The sequence below is a fragment of the Prionailurus viverrinus genome, chromosome F1 (assembly GCF_022837055.1).
Source record: "Prionailurus viverrinus isolate Anna chromosome F1, UM_Priviv_1.0, whole genome shotgun sequence".
Classification (NCBI taxonomy): domain Eukaryota; kingdom Metazoa; phylum Chordata; class Mammalia; order Carnivora; family Felidae; genus Prionailurus; species Prionailurus viverrinus.
In genome coordinates, this window is record NC_062577.1 from 51,451,503 (window position 1) to 51,471,580 (window position 20,078).

The 20,078-nt window shown below is 37.0% G+C and overlaps 1 protein-coding gene across 1 annotated transcript in view; it reads right to left on the reverse strand.

Annotated features, from left to right (window-relative positions):
• Positions 1-20,078, reverse strand: part of USH2A (usherin) — a 735,906-nt gene that overhangs the window by 489,146 nt on the left and 226,682 nt on the right. The gene's annotated exons all lie outside the window — the stretch shown is intronic.

Sequence of the window (20,078 nt, forward strand, 5' to 3'; positions counted from 1 at the left end):
ACACTTCCCAGAGGCCTCAGGGGGGGAAGATCTTGCCACAATGTTTTTTCTGCCTTTTATTTTTCCTGGCCTTCTCCAGAATACCAACTCCTTTCTTTTGGCTCATCCTTGCTTTTTATTGACCTTCTTTATTGACTTCTACCTGATCACTTGATGGACTTTTAATTTTTATTCGACTCTGTTCTGGCAATAACACGTAGTTATATAACCTTATTTCCTCCCTGCTTGTGACTCAGGGCAGAGTCCCCTTCGGTTAGGGGCATGACGTCAGTGCCGTCATCTGCCCAGAAAGATTTCGGGAAGACAGCACAAGCCTGGGATGGCAAAAGGATAAAACAGGCAGGAAACCAAAACAGCTGATGGATTTTCCTGGTTAAAAGGCAGTTAAAATAAACTTTAAAAAGTATATATGGCTTTCCTCTTGCTAAAGCAAAGCTACGGCCTCCATATCCCCTGGCCACCTTGACACAAAGTAGAGCCAATGCGTCTGCGGCACCAGCTGCTTGCCCCCACCTTATTATTTATCTATGTTCTTCCAGTTCTGATTATCTTACCCTCTTTTTCCTTCTTCATCCTCTTAGCTTCAGGAATTCCTTTAATTACCAACTGCTGAGGAACATCAGCCAAGGTCAGGAAGCACGTGTGGAATGCCATCTTCCACATGCTGTCCATTTTTGCTTAGATCGGAGTCTCAACTTGCCTGAAATTGCTCCCAGGGGCTTATATTTGCCCATGTCACCACTTTGAAACAGAATTCATCCCCCATACCCTAGGCACAGGCTGTTAAAAAATCTTGAAGTTATAATGGACCCTTGAGTCACAGCTGACTCAAGGTGTTGAATATTTTTCCCCCTTTATAGAGAAAAAAAAAACTATAAAATTCATTTTCTTTCCCTCTAGTCCTAGGACTCTATGCCTGTGTATTGCTATTAACTTACAGATTGACTGTTCAATATGCTTGATGATAACACTAATAACAGTCAGTGTTTTATCACCTGGAAAATAGACAAAGCAAGATCCTAACTTAAAATAGACCATAGTGTTGATGTTTATTTAGTCTTCCTGAAATGTACTTCTAAATAGATTCAGTTCAGTGAGTTCAAAACCTATCAGCCAGATTTTTGATAATATGATCCTGCTGTTCAGTACTTTTCCCGAGTGCTAATTTACATGAGCGTTGATCTGATCTCATGCTTTCCCTAAAAAAGCTCTGCAGAGTCCTAGTCTATCTGTTTACTCTTACCAATTTGGGGGAACACACGCAAAATTGATTAGGATGTAATTAACCCACTTTATGAAAAACTCAAAATGAATTTCTTTCAAATAAGAGCTACTGTAAATGCATTTAAAATATAATAGTAGGATTATTCTAATCCTTATCAAATGTGATCAAAGACAAATTTTTTTGGATAATTTGACTTTCTTAACATGAAGTTTAGAAATAATAATTTTAAAATAAACTTTAGGAAAACAAAATTTTCATTTCGCTGAATGAAAAATAATTCACACGAATTCCTGTTCACCTGCTGAGCCACATTTGAATACAGTCTCAACGAAGGTGGGGATTGTGGTTATTTTGTTTCCTAGTGCCATGCATAGTGCCTGGAATATAGTAGATGTTCAGTAAATATTTGGAATAAAGTTGAGTGATTTATATGAAATATTTATAGAGAGTACTATAACTCCTAGACTTCTTAAAGTCATGGATTATGCCTTGTTTGCTTAGGCACCTTGTTGCTTTAACACAGTGCCTGTACTTTGTTGCTGTTCAATAAATATTTGCTTAAAAAAAAAGAAAAGCCTTCCCATGGGGGTGGATGTATGAACAGAGCCATAATAAGACCTGATTGTCTAAAACCCTCTCTCTGATCTCATGTTTTGAGCCCTGAAATTATCCCTAGAAGGCCTCTGAGTAAGTGAGCATACAGTCCTGGGGAGGACAAGAAAAGCCCAGAAACATGTTGCTACCATTGACATGTTATCAAAGTGACATCTGTCACATTAGCGTACCGTCCAGACCAGGGGCCTGGAGGGATGGGGCACAAGACAGGTACATTTTAGCTTAAAAGAGGCAGGCAACTGCCCCAAGCTGATCAGTTGGAGGAGCAGTCCCTGGGGGAGAGTCTCCAGAAGAGCTGCAAGCAGCCTTGGGTAGACATAATGGCTGCAGGCTCCTAAGATAGAGGGCAACTGAGCTGGTCTGTCGAGATCCCAAAGGGATTGGGCCCACTGCAATTTCTTCCTGGGGTTGACTCTGCTTCCACAACAGAGGTTTCATCAGTAACAACATATGTCTTTCCTCCACAGATGAAATAGAATTGCTCCCTTGGGAGATTTACTTCTTTGCATTTTAAACTCTGTGACTAACTAAAAAAAAAAAAAATCGGGGTGGGGGCAGAGATCCCATTTACTCAAATTACAGTTTTCATTCTCCATCAACCTTCATAATATGGCAAATAGATTCTGTTCCTTGATGTGCTGAAAAAGTAAGACATGGAGTATATTATGCAACTTCCCGCAACTCTAATTAAGATTCTTACAATTTTGAACCTGCAATATACACACGTTAATCTCAGAAGAAAACAAAAATTAGAGCCTCTTTCAACATTATGCACAGGAGGCCATTAAGCTTTTCTGTATCCTCCTAGTAAGCATCCCTCCTGGAGCTTTCCTACAGGAATGCCACTGGGGGGTACTCTGGGCTCTGTGGGGGAGGACTGCACCCCACGGAGCATGGCAGGAATCTACAGAGGCTGGAATTTTCCCTAAATCTCCTCCATTCCTGCATCAGACTCAGCATACATACTAAGCGCCTTTCAATACAGCCTGCCTCTTGAAGTATTTCTCAGCACAATTTGTGTGCATAGTTCAAGGAGTCCAAAAAGTCTTCCCAGGTGTCATGAGGCTCTTGGCATCCAATCAACTAGTCTTTGCTTGGTAACATATTGGGATCAGCTACCCCCCTCTGCTGGGAATACAACTGTCCTACAAATTAGTGTAATAGTCTGCAAGTCTGTGTCCTCCACTGGACTTTGAGTTCCTCAGATTTTTGAGATCTCAGTGTCTGACGGATTCATACACAGAACAGGCTTCTTCCCGGACTCAAAGTTCATGCTAAGTTACAGCTTATAGTTTATTTCTTTGAACACATCAAGGCGCTTTGACATCTGTTTTCTCATTTGATCCTCCTAGTCAGTCTGGCAATAAACAGAAGATATTACAGTTTTCATTCTACAAATGAGGAATATGAAATTCATAGAAGATGAAATGGAAGTTTCTCCGCTACTCAGTAATTGTAGAAGGCAGAATGTTTCCATACCACACTGTCCTAGAGACTGTATTCACTTTGGGAATGATTTCTCAAAACTTTAATACCAAAATGTTGAATTTATTCTGTAGTTGTAAATAGCAGAAGACAGATAATAGATAAAATAGAATAGATATAAGATCAATCATATTTCTTGTTCCTTTACGTAAACAAAATTGCCAGTCGGTCTGTGTTTTATGCATTGACCAGTTCTCATCTCAGCTAATTAATATGAGAAAAGGAAAGTCATGGGACATAGTTGGTACCTTAAAGACCAAACAAACAAACAAACAAACAAACAACAACAAAACACCCAGCTGACTCAAAACTAATTTCCCACAATGAAAATCATATTGCACATGAAAAGGTAGCAAGATTCTGCAGAAAACATATTGACAGAAAACCTGAAGAACTGGCTTCTCATCTTGCTGGTCTGTTCCTAGACCACATACTGGTTTTGTCTAACTGGGGTAGGGGTGGGGGCAGCAAGGACATTTATGAAATTCCATTTCCTTAGCTATATACTCCCCCCTACTTCCAAAGATTGTTGAGAGATCAGTAAAACAATATACGAGTGTTTAGAAATATGCTAACACTTTATGCAAATGTAAACTCTTTTAATTATTAACCCCCTGGATTCGGATCTGATTTGTTTTCAATCTTACATTCCTAAGCCAATTTTAACTCCACAGCTTAATTACACGTGGTATCATACAGTTTTAAATATTTAAATTTTACCTAATTTAATCTAATAATTTAACCTGAATTTTCCCCCACGTGTTTTAAACCCATTACTTCTTGAAGTGTCTGTGTTGACTAATGAGAAAAATTGGTCCCTCTCCTCTCCATAACACCTCTTTATGCATCCGTAAACAGTTATCATGCGTCCCCTCTGCCTTCTCGCCTTAAGATTGAACATCCTTAGGTCTCTCAGCCTTTTCTTAGAGGCCCCATTTTCAAAGCCCTTCATCATTTTTTGTTGCTCTCTTTTGAAACCTCTGGCAAATTTGTCTATGTTTTAAAAAGTGTGCCATCCCAAATGGAACACGGTACTCCTATCAAGGGCTAAGGATTGCCAAGTAGAGTCCAATAACCACATTATTTATTTTATCCTTGACAATTCTGCTAATACAACACAGGGTAGCAGTTGCCTTTTTTTCTTTCCCCTTCTTCCTCTTTCTTTCTTTTTTTTTTTAACAGCATGATCCTACTGACTTTTTCTAAGATGTTAACTGATGTAAATTAGAGCTCCTGAGGACAAGAATTAGTAAAATTAACTTACTAATCTTTCCTTTAGTCACATTATGTACAGCAGCATTTCATAAATATGTGCTTAACAAATAGAGTGGTTCCGTGAATATTACTTGTATCTGCAAATGGTAACATTAATTTTTTTTGATTTGATGAAAAATATGATCCTTCATTTATGATTGAAACACACCAAAGAGGAGAAAATCCACAGCTGACTCCTCTGCAATTATTAAAAAAACAAAACAAAAAACAAAAAAACACCACAGTAAAATTAGCCTTTTAAAAGCAAGTAATTAGATGGACACTTGGGTGGCTCAGTTGGTTAAGAGTCCTACTTCCGCTCAGGTCATCATCTCATGTCTTATGAATTCCAGCCCCATGTCGTGCTCTGTGCTGACAGCTCAGAGCCTGGAGCCTGCTTGGGATTCTCTGCCTCCCTCTCTCTGCCCCTCCCCAACTCGCGTGTGCGCACACACACTCTCTTCCTCTCTCTCTCAAAAATAAATACACATTAAAAAAATTATGAAAGCAGGTAATTAGAATGATAGGTAAAAGTAGATTTGACCGAATTTTATTTACATATCTTTTCGTTTACATGGAAGTTTCTGGAAATACCACCAGCAAACCAGAAACACAAATAAACTAATGACCAATTAACTTAAAATCCATTATTGTATGTCATGTGATAGATGACCTTATGGAATTTAGCTGGACTGTCAAACTGGCTTAATACTTGATTTTGCAGGACCAAATCTAGAGGAAATATGAAAGGATTTGGCAAGGTCAGTGACTACAACCCAGGAAGCCTTGATCTTCTATTGTATCTGCTGAGTAGAAAAAAATCCTACCTGCTGTTCTGACTGTCAAAATACAAGCCAGAAACCCAGTAGCTATATCAGGACTTCCTTTTGGGGGAACTAGTAAATGAAATAAAAAAACGTAATCTCATGTAGATCAGGGATTCAATTTAAAGGGATCTGAGGTAGTGATGATACCCTTTCATCCTGTTAAGTATTAGAACATTTTATCTTATCAGACTGGCTAAGAATCTGCTGCCACAATGTTACATAGTGAGAAAATATCAAGTATATCAGTAACAATGTAGCTAATCTTCCTTAGCTATTCAGATGAGAAATAACCCATAGTTTTAAAATACAGCCCTTTCAGGGGAGAGGGAAGAAAGATCAAAGAAAGAGTGAAAGAGTCTCCTAGAATTTTAACCATCCCAGAATAAATTATGCATCCTGGACTGCAGATTTTTAAGAAGACTTGGCAAACATATCTTTAATATGGCTTTTCATTGACAATATACAAAGCCAAGCTAGCCAAGAAAAGCTTTCATCAAAGTTTTAAGAACATTTAAGAAATATTTAAGAATATCATCAGCTAAAATAAATACATACCTTTTGAAAACAAGCTACATGAAATTATGATTGTTCAGTTATCAAGTATATATCAGAAATTCACATTACACTAGAAATTTCAGAAAGGACCTAGAAATTATAAACTATATTTTAAAAACAGTTTACTCAGGTAGCAAGACAGAGATATAAAAATGATATAATCCAACCACCAATTTCAGCTTTTAGCCCACATGACCATTGGTCAACATTTTATACTGGTGACCGTTACCTAATTCATCAATCTTTCCTTGACTTCCAGGTTAGATCCTTTATCTACATTTTGAGTTATCGGTAGTATTCCTAAATGTCTAATCTTACACATGCCCACGAAACAGAGCTAATGTTGCATGTTAGATACAAGGGGAAAAAAAAGAAAACTCAAAATAAGATACTTGCTGAAAGTTTTTAATGAGGCATTAACAGCTCTGTAAATTAAAGTTCTAATTTGCACAGTTTCATGAAGTAAACAAGGAGAGAAACAGCATCAGATGTAGGCTGCTGCTTGCTGCCTCCACTCAACACATTTTAAGTGAGTGTCAAATTGATTTTGCAATACTTAATTATATTTCTCTATTTTTTTGACTACTGAATTTATAAGTATGCAGAAGAAATCAGTTTTCAGCAAACTAGTTTTCTCAGTTAAACTTAATAGCATAGCACATTAACACCAATTACATGAGCAATGAAAAATGCATTACAGAGGTGCAATGGAATCAAAGCGAGAACTGGTCAGCTGCACACTAGAATATGCATTTCATATTTTTACTGATTAAAATTTTTCTTATGATATAATCCCTAAAAAATGGACAAACTACAGCCCTTTGTGTTCATAAAAATTTGTGTCTAATGTGAATGAGGTAAAAGAAATCCTATTTTGTAGAGAAAAAATGTTATTTTGTTGAAAGTGTACAGATTCTTGCTGTCAGCATAGTTTAATAAAACTCATTTTCCTATGCTTTAAAATATACTGTGGATACCAAATTATTTCAGTAAAATTTGGAATGTGGAGCCTAATCTAATGTATATACATTGCATAAGTCTTTATCTAAAAGAGTTCAGGACCAATAAATTAAATAATATAAAAATAGGCTGATTTTTCTCTAAATAAAGTTAAAGCAATTTTTCCATCACAGTGTAGAACAATGGTTCTCATGGTTCCAAACATTACCTGGCGTTCTTTTCCTTTTACCCATTTTATTGAAGTATAAATTACATTCAATAAACTACATTCAACGAATTCAATGAATACATTCAATGAATTGAATAAACTCATTCAAAGAGTACAATTCGACAAGTTTTGAGAGATATATACCTGTAAAACTCTCACTTTGATCACCACAGAACATTTTCATCATCCCGTTTCTCTCAGCCTCAAGCCATCATTTATCTCCTTTTGGTCACTATAGTTTGTATTTTTTAAGAATTACCATTAAGTCCTTTTCTGTCTTATTTACTCAGCATACCAACTGAGACTGATATACGTTGTGGTTTGCATAAGTAGTATCAGTAGTTTATTCTTTTGTGCTGTTGAGTAGTATTCCACTGTATGGACATACCACAGTTTGTCTATACATTCACCTATTGATGAACATTTGTGTTGTTCCCACTTTGGGGCCATGGTGAATATAGGTGCTATGAATATTTATGTACTTGACTTTTGTACATACAAATTCTTTCATTTCTCTTAGACAAATACCCTTGAGAGGAATAGCTGGGTCATAATGAATGTCTAACTGAGTAGATACTGAGATCTTGCCAAAATCTAAATCTCTAACTATTTCCTCAGAGATTAGGACGTCTGGTGGAATTCAGAATTTGTTTTTTTTTTAACCCATTATTCAGGCTAATTCTTATAAAGAAGGCCTTCTAACATTTTGTGAGACATTTTATTGAAAAAACTAACAGATGATTGAATGAAATGGTCACTTTTAATCAGTCAATCGACTGATACAAGAAGTGGGCCAATCATGCACTTTTAAGATCACCTCATTTGTGATTTTGAACTTAATTTTACCCTTATAAGACCACAGTTCAGGTTGGGGGCTGATGCTAAGTATGTTTTTAACAAGGGTTTGCTAAGTTGAATTGACATTTTTACTAAGATTTTGACCAATTTAATGGTAGTTACTTTTTTTCTTTTCTTTCTTTTTTTCTTTCTTTTTTTTTTTTTTGCTATTGAGTGGAATCATTTGATTTTTGTATATTGACTTTCATTCAACATCTTTGCTAAATCCACTTATTAAATTGAACAGTATGTATATTCTTTTAAATTTTGTATATGTACAATAATCAAGACATCTGGAATTGAAGACAGTTTACTTCTGCTTTGCATTTATTTATTTATTTGCTTGCCTGCCTGCTGTGTTGCTCTGACTGCTACATCTAGTACAGGTTTGAATAAAAATGGTAATAGTGGGCTTCTGTGTCATTTTCCTGATCTCTGGGGGAAAGCATTTGATATTTCACTATTAGCAGTATTTTATAAAAATGCACTTGCCAGGTTGTTTCCTCTCTAGTTTGCTGAGAATTTTATCATGAATAGATATTATATTTTATCTAAGGTGTTTATTGAATCTACGGGAATAATTTAGATTTCATCTTTATTAGGTTATGTGATGAGTCACATAGTCTTTATTTTCTTCATTATATTTTGTGTGTTTTGATTTATTGATGCTGGATTTTATTTTTATTAAGTCCTCCTTTAAATTTGGGGGGGATTTTATTTGCCCTTTTCTTTCCTTTTTGGTTTCCTCTTGAGTTAGGAATAGATTATTATTCTTTTCAACTATCCCTTTTCCTAATATGTGTTCAAACTTTTGTAGTTTAAAATAATAAGTCTAACACTCTTCAGTCCATCATGAATGGAACTGGAATTCTATCTACTGGGATACTAATTTAGCTATGATTTTAGTTCTAGAATTCTTATACTAATATACCCCAATTCTCTGTCAAATTCTGCATCTTTTCATTTATCTTCTTGACAACACTAATCATAGTTCTTGTCAAGTCTTTATATATATATATATATATATATATATATATATACACACACATATACATGTGTAGTGTGTATGAGTGTGTGTGTGATATATATATATATATGTGTGTGTGTGTGTGTGTGTGTGTGTGTAATGACACACATTGGATATATATGACATATTCAATATATTTAGATTACTTCAAGATCGATTTTTAGTTTTTATTTATTTGGTCCTATTTCTTGGTATTCCTGGTAATTTTGTATTGAATATAAGATATCATGTATAAAAAATTATAGACTCTTGTTGATAATGTTATCTCCTTTTAGCAAATATTGAAACATTTTTGGCCAGAAGATAACTTTTATCCTATCAGAAGTTGAGATGGGTTGAGATGGGTTGAGGCTTTACTTCAGGCTTTGAGAAGACTGGTCTGTTTCTGGTTTTCTCTTACTCACAGGATTTCAACCGAAAGCCTGGTGGCTTTAGCAGCCCCTTCCTCCATGGCAGGCCCTGAACCATAATTTCTTGTCTCTCAAACCATGCTTTCATTTTTCCCAAGACTATGCAATTTGGGACTAGCGAATAAAACAGAAGGAAAGAGCAAAGACAAAGTCTTACTAAACGGTTTTCCTTATTTCTGGGGCCTTAATCTCCCATGCCTTTGTAGTCCTAGTTACTCAGTACTGTCTCTAAACAATCATATTTTTAAGAAATTGTATCTAGTTTCTTTTCTTGTTTTCTCTCAGCATGAGGATTTTTTGATATCCTGCACAGCAGGAGACGGCTCTGTCTCTCATAGCTAGAGACAGAAATCACTTGTAATTATCTAATTACATGTTTGAGGAATGATTTCCCTGCAAGACTTTAAGTTCCCTAAGGTTAGGGACTCTACCTGTTTTGCTCAATACTCTCTCTAAAACACCAATGATAGCATCGGGCAAATGGAGTGAAATGGAGAAAAGTCTGCGTGTGGACTGATAAAATGACTGAGTTATTTCATCTAAAGTTAGATATAGAAAACAGAGCCAAAAGACTTGAAAAACAGTTGGCAGAAAATTGCAGGGGGAACCTGGTGAGATTTATTTGGTTTCTTTGTATTTTTAAAAGGATATAATGGTGCCATTATTATTGAGGGGCACATAGGGTAGGGATTGTAAAAAGTTGCATTTTGAAAACTGTTAATCTTGAATAAGGCATTTACAATGAAGCAGTGGGAGAAGAAATGTAAGTGACAGATTGAGAAGTGATTGCAGTGAGGAATGGACATGCAGAGCATCTTATTTTTTGAGAAGACTGATTATGAAGAAAAGGGAAGAAATAGAGTTAGATTTACAAGTGCATGTTAAAATAGAAAGGTAGCCACTAGAAATGCAGAAATGAGGTGTGGAGCATCTAAGTCTCTAGAGAAAGAAGAAAGGCAGCTAAAAACACAAAGGTCACAAGTTCACAGATTGCATAAAAGAAAGTGACTTATCAGAGATATGTAGTAGAGAGAAGTTATAAGGAGTATCATCAAGATTTATGTGGTTTGGGCACGTAAAATGTACATATGAAGGGAAAGGCACGTAATGTGAAATTCTGAATTAAAAAACGTCAGCCATAAATAAATGCATGTATAAATGCATGTATAAAAGTGACCACAGGGGCGCCTGGGTGGCGCAGTCGGTTGGGCGTCCGACTTCAGCCAGGTCACGATCTCACAGTCCATGAGTTCGAGCCCCGCGTCGGGCTCTGGGCTGATGGCTCGGAGCCTGGAGCCTGTTTCCGATTCTGTGTCTCCCTCTCTCTCTGCCCCTCCCCCGTTCATGCTCTGTCTCTCTCTGTCCCAAAAATAAAATTAAAAAACGTTGAAAAAAAAATTAAAAAAAAAAAAAAAAAAAAAAAAAGTGACCACAAATATATCCTGTGCCAACCCTTTATGGTGATTCCTGCACTAAAACCCTATAATAATCCATTTTACGGATGGGGACACTGAGCTACAGAGCTGGTAAGTGACTCATGCCGAGTTGCACACAGCATGTTGGGGAGCCAGATTTTAAACGCGGAGCATCTGACTCCAGAACCTGCACTTTTCACGCCGCTGCCCTTGCTTCCTTCCTTCTGCACCAGAATACCGACATCAATACGTCCATTGCCCTTGAAATGGAATTCAATCAGTTGGATGCTGTTAATCCATCCATAGCATTGATCACTGTTGTTTATAAAGCACTTTCAAGATTAAAAGTGCTTTTTATTGTACTATATATGTTTATTATGACTGTCATCTTAAACCTATTGCAATAAGCCCTAATGATAGGTATAGGTAAAAGTGTCAAAATATTCATTAACCTCAAAATTTAATAAGCCTAAGGAGATCCTGTATCTAAGAGACGCACAACACCTAGTTTCCAACAGCACAATGCAAGGGCTGTGGGGCAGAAAACAATTCCTGATACAGCACTCTTGCTGAAACAATTGACATAGAAGGAACACCATCAGCCACTCAGGACCATTAATAAGAACTTCTTTTCACCTCAAGTACCATTTAGCATAAAACACACTTTCTTATGCATCTTAGGCCAACAGAATCAAAACAAATGGGAGTTATCACTAAGCCATCAAAACTTCCAACAAGGTAAGCCTCAAGATTATGTAATATATTCTAACACACTGTGAATCTTACCGTTAAGTCATTCTTACAGCTAAGCAATCTTTCTTACAAATTTCCCTCTTCTCTATCTATCTCATTTAGCTAATTCTTTATTCAACAGATATTTATTGCACATGTGGTCCTATGCTGTGTAAGGACAAATGTTAGAAGAAAACGGTCATCATTTCAGTCCGCTTGGGACCTAGGTAAGTGAGCACACAACTCTAATAGAGTGTGGTAGGAATACAACAGAGAAATTCTCGCTTTCTTTGGTGGTACATAGGAGAGGCCCCTAATCTAGATTTGGTATGGGGTGGGGGGAGGCCACTGTGAGGAACAGCTCGGCTGACACTTTAATGATAGGTAGGATTAGTCTGTGAAATGAAAAAGAAGCCCATTCAAAGAAGGGAAGGCATTCCAGGCAAAAGCATGGGTCTGTTCTAAGACCTGGGCTTCTAAGATGGAGTGGTGCATTCAGACAGCAGGAACTGAAAGTCATATAGCTGGAGGGTAAACCAGGAGATACATGGATGGAAAGATGAGGCTGAAAGGTAAGCAGCAAAGACTTCATGCAGGGCATCTCGATGAGAAACTACTAAAAGGTTTTAAGCAAGAGAATGGAAAGACAGCTTATTCATCAGAAACCCAGCCTAGAAAAAGAGTGAAACTGTTGGTAAGGAGACCCACACCACAGACCGGGATCAGGGATTAGCCATAGGACCGATGGATGGTTCCAAGAGTTGTGTAAGAGAAAGAATGGCCAGAGGAGGAATAATGGGTGCAATGTGAGAAAGGGTGTGAGAAGTCATATTCAAGAAATTTCCCAGGTTTCTATGTCAGGCAATCGGTGCTATTCACTTTGGTAGACAGTGGTATACACAGAAGAATGAATGGATTTCAGCAGAGAAAAATTAAGACAAGCAGAAGACAAGAAGGAGGCATCTGCATTCTTTTTAAATTTTCTGCCTGTGTAGGAGGAAGGGTCATTAAACCATTCATCCCTACACACCTCCCATAAGTCCCTATATCTCCTTTATGAAACTCTCCCAGGACCCCCTTTGCGAGGTTGGCATGGCCACCATTGCCAGAATGTCTCTTCAGGTGTTTTGTCCCCTCCTTCCTCTTTATGCCTCTCTGTTCAGGTTGCAGTTAAAGCCAAAGGACTTAAATGAGGCTGCTCCTTAGTCATGACAATGTACGTAACTGAGTTTCCCTTCTTGAATCTCCAAACAACACCTGAGGGCCATGTCTGTGAACTGCTTTCAATGTGCGGAACTTAACTGTGGTCTGTCTGCATAATTATACTTGAAGTTTCCCTGCTCACATGGGACTCTTAATGCATGATTTTGTAAAACATTTCTTCAGACCACTAGAACATAGTTTTGAAAGATAAGGTATTTTGGCAACAATATTATTGGAATTTCAAGCTTAGTAGAAATGAAATTAAGCCATACTCCTCTGTGGGTGTTATATATTTATCCTAATGGTTATAACATAAGAGTAAATATAGCTCTTTAAGTATTTTTAATTAGTTTTTTCCAAAAAAATATATACAAAATAATTCACTTCATTCAACTTTTTCATAGGGGCTAGTTTCTCTATCACTGCTGACTATGATGATTCTTTTTCTGTTCAAAGTTCCTCTTTCTACCCATTTAAGGAAGAAGAAACTAAAATTAATCTCTATTATATTGATCCTAAATGCCATTCAAAGATGGAGACAATTGGGGTGCCTGGGTGGTTCGGTAGCTTAAGGGTCTGGCTGGCCCAGGTAATGATCTCACAGTGTGTGGGTTGGAGCCCCACATCGGGCTCTGTGCTGACGGCTCAGAGCCTGGAGTCTGCTTCGGATTCTGGGTCTCCTTCTCTCTCTGCCCCTCTTCCACTTGTACTCGGTCTCTCTCTCTCAAAAACAAATAAACATTAAACAAAAAAAGATGGAGACATTTTTTTTTCTTTAGCAATGAAGCCCTAGTGAAGATGTTTAAATGGCAAACATATTGTAAGTGACGACATTGGACAATTGAAGTAGGTAAATGTGAGACCACATAGAAAACCTGGGGACCTGGTGGGAACAGTGCATTTGAGAATGTGACATGAGTGTGTGAGAACACATGTGCAGTGTGTATATAAGGTGACAATACAGCTCGGCTTGATAAACAGAGAGAAGGAAACAGCAGATGCTTTAAAGCTGACTAAAAGCATTATCAGCTAACAGAAACGGTTTGCCCCAAATGTAAATATTATTCGGTCCTATTGACATGGTCAATGCTGGCTGGCTTACTGGCCACAGAAGCCCCTGATGGGAAAAACTAGATGTGGTTTCCAAACATTTCCATTTATCAAGCATTATTATCTGTTTTGTTGTGTTGGTCCTCTCCTGTTTGTTTTATCTGAGCTACCCTGTACTCATTTTTAGGGTTCTTGGCATTAGGGCAGAAGAAAGAAAAATGTATTGTTAATGATAAAATTACATACATTTCTTTAATTTTTTTCATGTTTATTTTTGAGAGAGAGAGAGAGAGAGAGAGAGAGAGACAGAGAGAGAGAGAGAGAGAGAGAGAGAGAGAGAGAGACAGAGTGTGAGCTGGGGAAGGAGCAGAGAGAGGGAGACACAGAAGCCGAAGCAGGCTCCAGGCTCCGAGCTGTCAGCACAGAGCCTGATGCAGGGCTCGAACTCACAAGCTGCGAGATCATGACCTGAGCTGAAGTCAGATGCCCAACCGACTGAGCCACCCAAGCGCCCCTGAAATTACATATCAATTTAAGCAACTTAGACTAGACTCTTGACCCAAAATAGGCAAGCTACCAGCCTGATGTCTGTTTTTGTTGTAAATAAAATGTTTTTACCCAAAACAATGAGGCTACGCTTATTTGTTTCTATATCACCTATGGCTGCTTTCACACTACCATGGCAGAGCTGAGGAGTTGGGACAGAGACCTCACGGCTTGCTGAGCAGACAATATTTAATGTCTGAACATTTACAGGTGAACTCTGTAACCCCCTGCTCTAGACTGACACTGTAAAAGTTAAAAAGGGAGGGAAGGTTTCTTCATGCAAAGGGAAACTTGCAATTTCATTAAATTTGACCACCTAAGCAAGAGTCAACTGGTATAAGTTTTGGTGAAAGAGAAAGCCAGGTGTTGAAATGATTATTTTCAGCAATCGGAGATAAAATTTAAAAGCGAAACTGAACGTAGTACTCCCAGACCAACCCTACTGTTAACATTTCAAACCCAAGGTGACATTATGGGAATGTGCTTCAACATGTGTCACTTTAAAAAATACAAGGGTTTAAACACATGCAGTCACTTAACTCAGCCTTCGTGATGCATTTGCTGAGTGGGGAAAAACATGGTCCTTCCCCATCCAACAATGCTATCTTTACACATCTCCATTAAAGGTAGTAAAAACAAAACAATTTTCACTTACTTCTTAATATCCCAAGTCACCATGGGTTAGTCTGACTTCTGTGATTCCAAGAAGATACACAGTTGGGCCCTCGTCCCTATGAATCCGTAGATGCTCTCAACCAGATATTCACAATCTCTCCTTATTGTGTCACAACCAGAAAACACATTACGAGCCTCTTCATTGCCTGGAAACCACTTCTCTGCTGACAAGGTCCGTGTTCCTGCTCTCGCCTGTCTCTTTCTGTATCATCACTGCCTGTTCATTAAACTGTTAGGCCAGATAGTTGATTCATATATCTGTTTTTCAGTAACTATGACTAAAATCTAACATCAAAGGTCAAATACAACTTGAGATTTAAATCTGCCTTATGAGGACTTGGCATTTTATTTGTTTTATTATTTTATTTGTTTGTTTGATTTTAAGAACTTTCTGGTAAAATTACTCGCTCCCTGTTGGAGGAAAACAAACCCTGGGAAAGCAAGGGTGTTGAAGGTCAGAATTAATATGCTTTTACTAATTAGTCTATCTGAAGAAGTTTACTCTGCTTGCACCTTCTCTATAACTGCTTATAATGAGCTTTCTTTTAATGAAGTACTTAAATGTCCCAGCTCACTAAAAATAATAAATAATAATAATAAAGCACATATATCATAGAGTAAAAAAATATATATAAAATATATGCTTTTAAGGAATATCGATTTGGGGAGTTGCCTTTCTCTCTTCATAGGTTGGTAATTAATTGTATTTCTGTATCCTAAAGCATTCTAGTTCAGTCATTTTGGGGAAGGCAAAAACCACAAGACAAAAACGTCTGACAATCATTTAGTGTCCTTGAACAGCATTATTATGAAGAAAGTGTACAGAGTTCTCATCTGCAAGATATTCAACATCAGTAATCACATTCCTCGTGAAGACAAATAAAAGGGAATTACATCCAGGTGCACATGTATGCTCATCTCCCCAGTGGTTTGCTACAAAGATCTCCCCAAAGGCAGTTCCTGATTTCTGGGCAGGGTCACCAGTAAAGGCAGTTTAAAAGGCTGTGATTGGCGGCTGGATACGACAATAGTCAAACCTTCCCCCAAACGATCACGATCACGGGCCTGTTTTCGCTAATAGGAAGAAAAAGTGACAAGGAGAGAGGGTCACCTTTGGAATGCTAGTCTGAGCGGTAGTTTAGTCTGCTGTTTTTACCAGGTTCCCTTTGGATTACTAGCATCGCATGGAAAGGACTAAATTCTTTGTGTAAATCAAGTGGATTTACTCTGCATTCCTGAAAAAAAAATGAGCATTTTTTTCCCTCTGAAGACACAATGATCACCCCTTCCAACTGTAGAAGGTAGAGAATGTTCTATTTGCTACTCTTATTTTGGAAGGAGGAAGTATTGTTAACCCCATGTAACCAGAAAAATATTTTGCCATGAGTATTTATATGATTTTCTAGTTAAAATATTATGAGCTTATGTTGAATTTGCTGCTTCTCTACACATTCTGACATAACCCAAGAATTGAATATCCATTTTATATTGAGTATTTCTCTCCATATCATTTAAATTATCCCTATAAATTAATGTATCCCCATATGAAAAACAAATTTATGTTAATCATAAATTATGAACATAATATCATATGAAAAAATGATCTCTGAAAAATTTGTTCAAAAATCTGGTTATTTTTAAACTCAGATGTTTTGGTAACAACCTCTATTTTGACTTTTTGAAGCTACTTAAATATTCTATATTCGTTGATTTGGAATTTGAGAAGTTAGAGGCATTGGTCATCTAGCATAATCCTTCATTTAATAGATGAGCACGATTAGATCCACAGAAAAATAGTTTATCCAATGTTTCAATACTAGGCAGATTAATTTAACTATTTTCAATAACAAAATTAAATATCATATTTTAATATAGAAATTACATATTGCTCATACCTTAAATATAACATTCAGGCACAATATATGTGTAACAGGAGACGAATTAATAGAATACTAACTTTATAAATTTCAGAGGACTCTTAGAAGCGTGCCTGTCTCATGGTAAACACTTAAACATTTGTTAAATGAGTAATGATAAACAGCCAATGTTTAGACTTTTAAGTAACCTGCATGGCAGACACTGCAAAGTTCAGGAGGTGGCTATTGCCTTTCATTCTCGCCTACTTCTAGATATCACTATTGTACGTCATATTATCATGCCAATTTTAAAGAAAAGGAAACAAAGATACAGAAACGATTAAGTGGTGTATCTAATTACCTGTAGCTAATAAATAACAGGGCCTGGATCTGAAATTTATCAGATTTCTCCCAAAGCACTCACTGTTACTCATACAGAAGTAGAGGAGTTAATACCTGATCTTAAATTTACACTGTGATGTAAATGACTGATAATATATCCTTCCTAGAGATTAGATTTTTGAAAGAACGCTTGTATTCAAAAGGAAAAGGCACCAAAAACAGACTCTAAAAAAGAGGCACCTGAATAATTTTTCTTCCCAGAAGTCAATTTTGATAGAGTTCATTTACAACACAAGGCTAAATAATTTACAATATTAAGCGACATGTTAGAACATATACTATTTTCATTATATCCTACTCACTAAAAACATTTAAGGCAAATATGGAAGAGGTGTGACTTATATAAGAGATTCCTTTCTTGAGCTGCAATAATGAGATCATCTATACTGAAATTTTAATAACATCATCCATGACTACAGAACATGTTATGAATGTATTTATAAGTGTTGTCATCAATGGGTAAAATCTGACTTATTTTTTTTATATATAACATATGCACAGTAATGTACATAACTGTATACTTGTCTTTGAGTATTGGATATCTCCATCCATATTTCAAGAGTCATTTCAGTTAGAGTTTGATATTTTAAAATGAATAATTCAAAATAAAAGCATCTTAGTTCTTACAATTATTCACTTATTAAACACAATTAATCATTTTTGAGATTTCCAAAATTGGCTCATTAAATTTGCCTCAGGATATAAAATTCTGCATAAGATATATAGAAAAGAAGTTGATAGCACCATTTGACAGATAGCACTTCAGCCCATTAAAATAATTTCATTCAGACATTAAACATCTAGCTTCTAAGAACAATCTGGAATCAATTGCTATGGAAAAAATGTGATCCCTAGATGGCTTTGGAGATGTAAGTAAATAAATAAGCCAACCCTATTAACTATTTGTAGCTGAAAAGTCAGCAACTGAAAGAAAAATCCAAAAAAGTTTAGCAGTGTTGGGTAAGGAATATTTGATTGATAATTTTATCCCATCCTCATTTATTACTGTCACATACTCTCATTCTACACCTTCCAAAAAACTGTCCACGTGTGTGCCTTTCCCTTCCATGGCAAAGCACCAGCCATTGAATCAGAAGTTTCCAATTCATATTCGAACCCTGAAATTCAGTAGCTGTCGTACCTCAGGGAAGCCACATACTGATTCTCCTTTCCTCTGTGCTCTGAGGGTAAAATTCCTACCTACAGGCTTGTAGGGATTGAATGAGAGAATATTTAAGTAAAATGAATGGAAGGTGCGAATTATGCACATACTGCTCTGCTTAGCAAAGATGCAAGTTTAGAGAAAGCTATCGCATTGGTTTTGTAAATTGTCCCAGCTTATTGATTGAGTAAACTTCATTTAACCATGGGCCCAGCTCAATAAAATTATTCAACCAAACCTGCCAATTGAGCCAAAGGATCAAACCAATAATTTGATGCAGACCTGGTTTAAAAGTTAAAGAGAACCTTAAAAGTAAGGTGAAGGTGCTAATAAAAAGGAGCTAGTATTGCCCCAGAACGTGCCTGAATGCAGAACTTCTTATTCTCTGGGAATCACCAAACCTCTAGGGAGCACTTCCAGCCAAAATTGTGATCTCCCCGCCTTGTCCTTCAAATGATGTGTACTCCAAACACATTTTCTGTGCAGCTGGAGGCTTTGTTATAGACAGAAGGATCCTGCTTAGTGAGGCCAGTGTTTACGGCCTAACTTTTTTAAAGAGGAATTTGGAAAACTTCCCAGACGCTACATCTGCCCCTAGCCCTTGCACCTCAGAGTATAAGGCCGGCTAGGGAGAGCGTGCAGACGACTAAATTTATTAACGGTGGACGGGCCACTCTATCTTTCACTGCAACAACAGTAGGTGATCCCATCAAAAATCTGTCTGCTGGCTAGCCCGCAAATCCAAGCTGACATACTTGCAGCAGATAGGCCCAGCTGAATGGAAACGAATGTTGTTTCCTCGAAGAAACACAGCGCGTGCCAAATCTTGGACCAGGAAGGCAGTTTCTATTTCCATTGGAGGAAAGGCTTTTTAACTTTACATCCGTAGCTTCTTTGCCAGATTTTTTTTCTTTTCTTTTCTTTCCTTTCTTTGACATTTACAAATATTAAACGGAAGTGGAACATTTTATGAGATCTCAGTGGTTGAATTTCTAACACACAATGATGATTTTGATGTACTAGACCAGGGGTATTCACCTCAATATACCTTGGCTAGAAGATCATTCATTACAAATGTACATCAGGCTCACTTAGAAGCAAACTGTTTACTATTTTAAATAAAAACAAAGCAATAGGGGTACCTGGGTGGCTCAGTCAGTTAAGCGTCAGGCTCTTAATTTAGGCTCAGGTCATGATCTCACAGTTTTGGGGTTCGAGCCCTGCATCAGGCTCTACGCTGACAGTGTCGAGTCTGCTTTGGATTCTCCCTCTCCCTCTCTCTTCCTCTCTGCCCCTCCCCTACTCATGCTCTCTCTCTGTCTCTCTCAAAAATAAATAAACTTTAAAAAATAAAGCAATAATATTTGAGCCACATTTTATAGCTCAAATTCCACTTCATTGTACTCAACATATGCAACATTTTAAAGACTATTTGCTCCAAAGTGACTTTCCCGTGGATTAAATGAATATCATTATGAGTTTACAGAATCATATGTACCTTACTCCTTTTAATTTTTTTTAATTGGGAAGGTGGAATATGTAACATAAATAGTTATAGTTTTCTATAATTATAGTGAAACAGAATTCTTAAAAATTCTAATTCAGAAAGGTAACAGAATGCCTGGAATATTGTA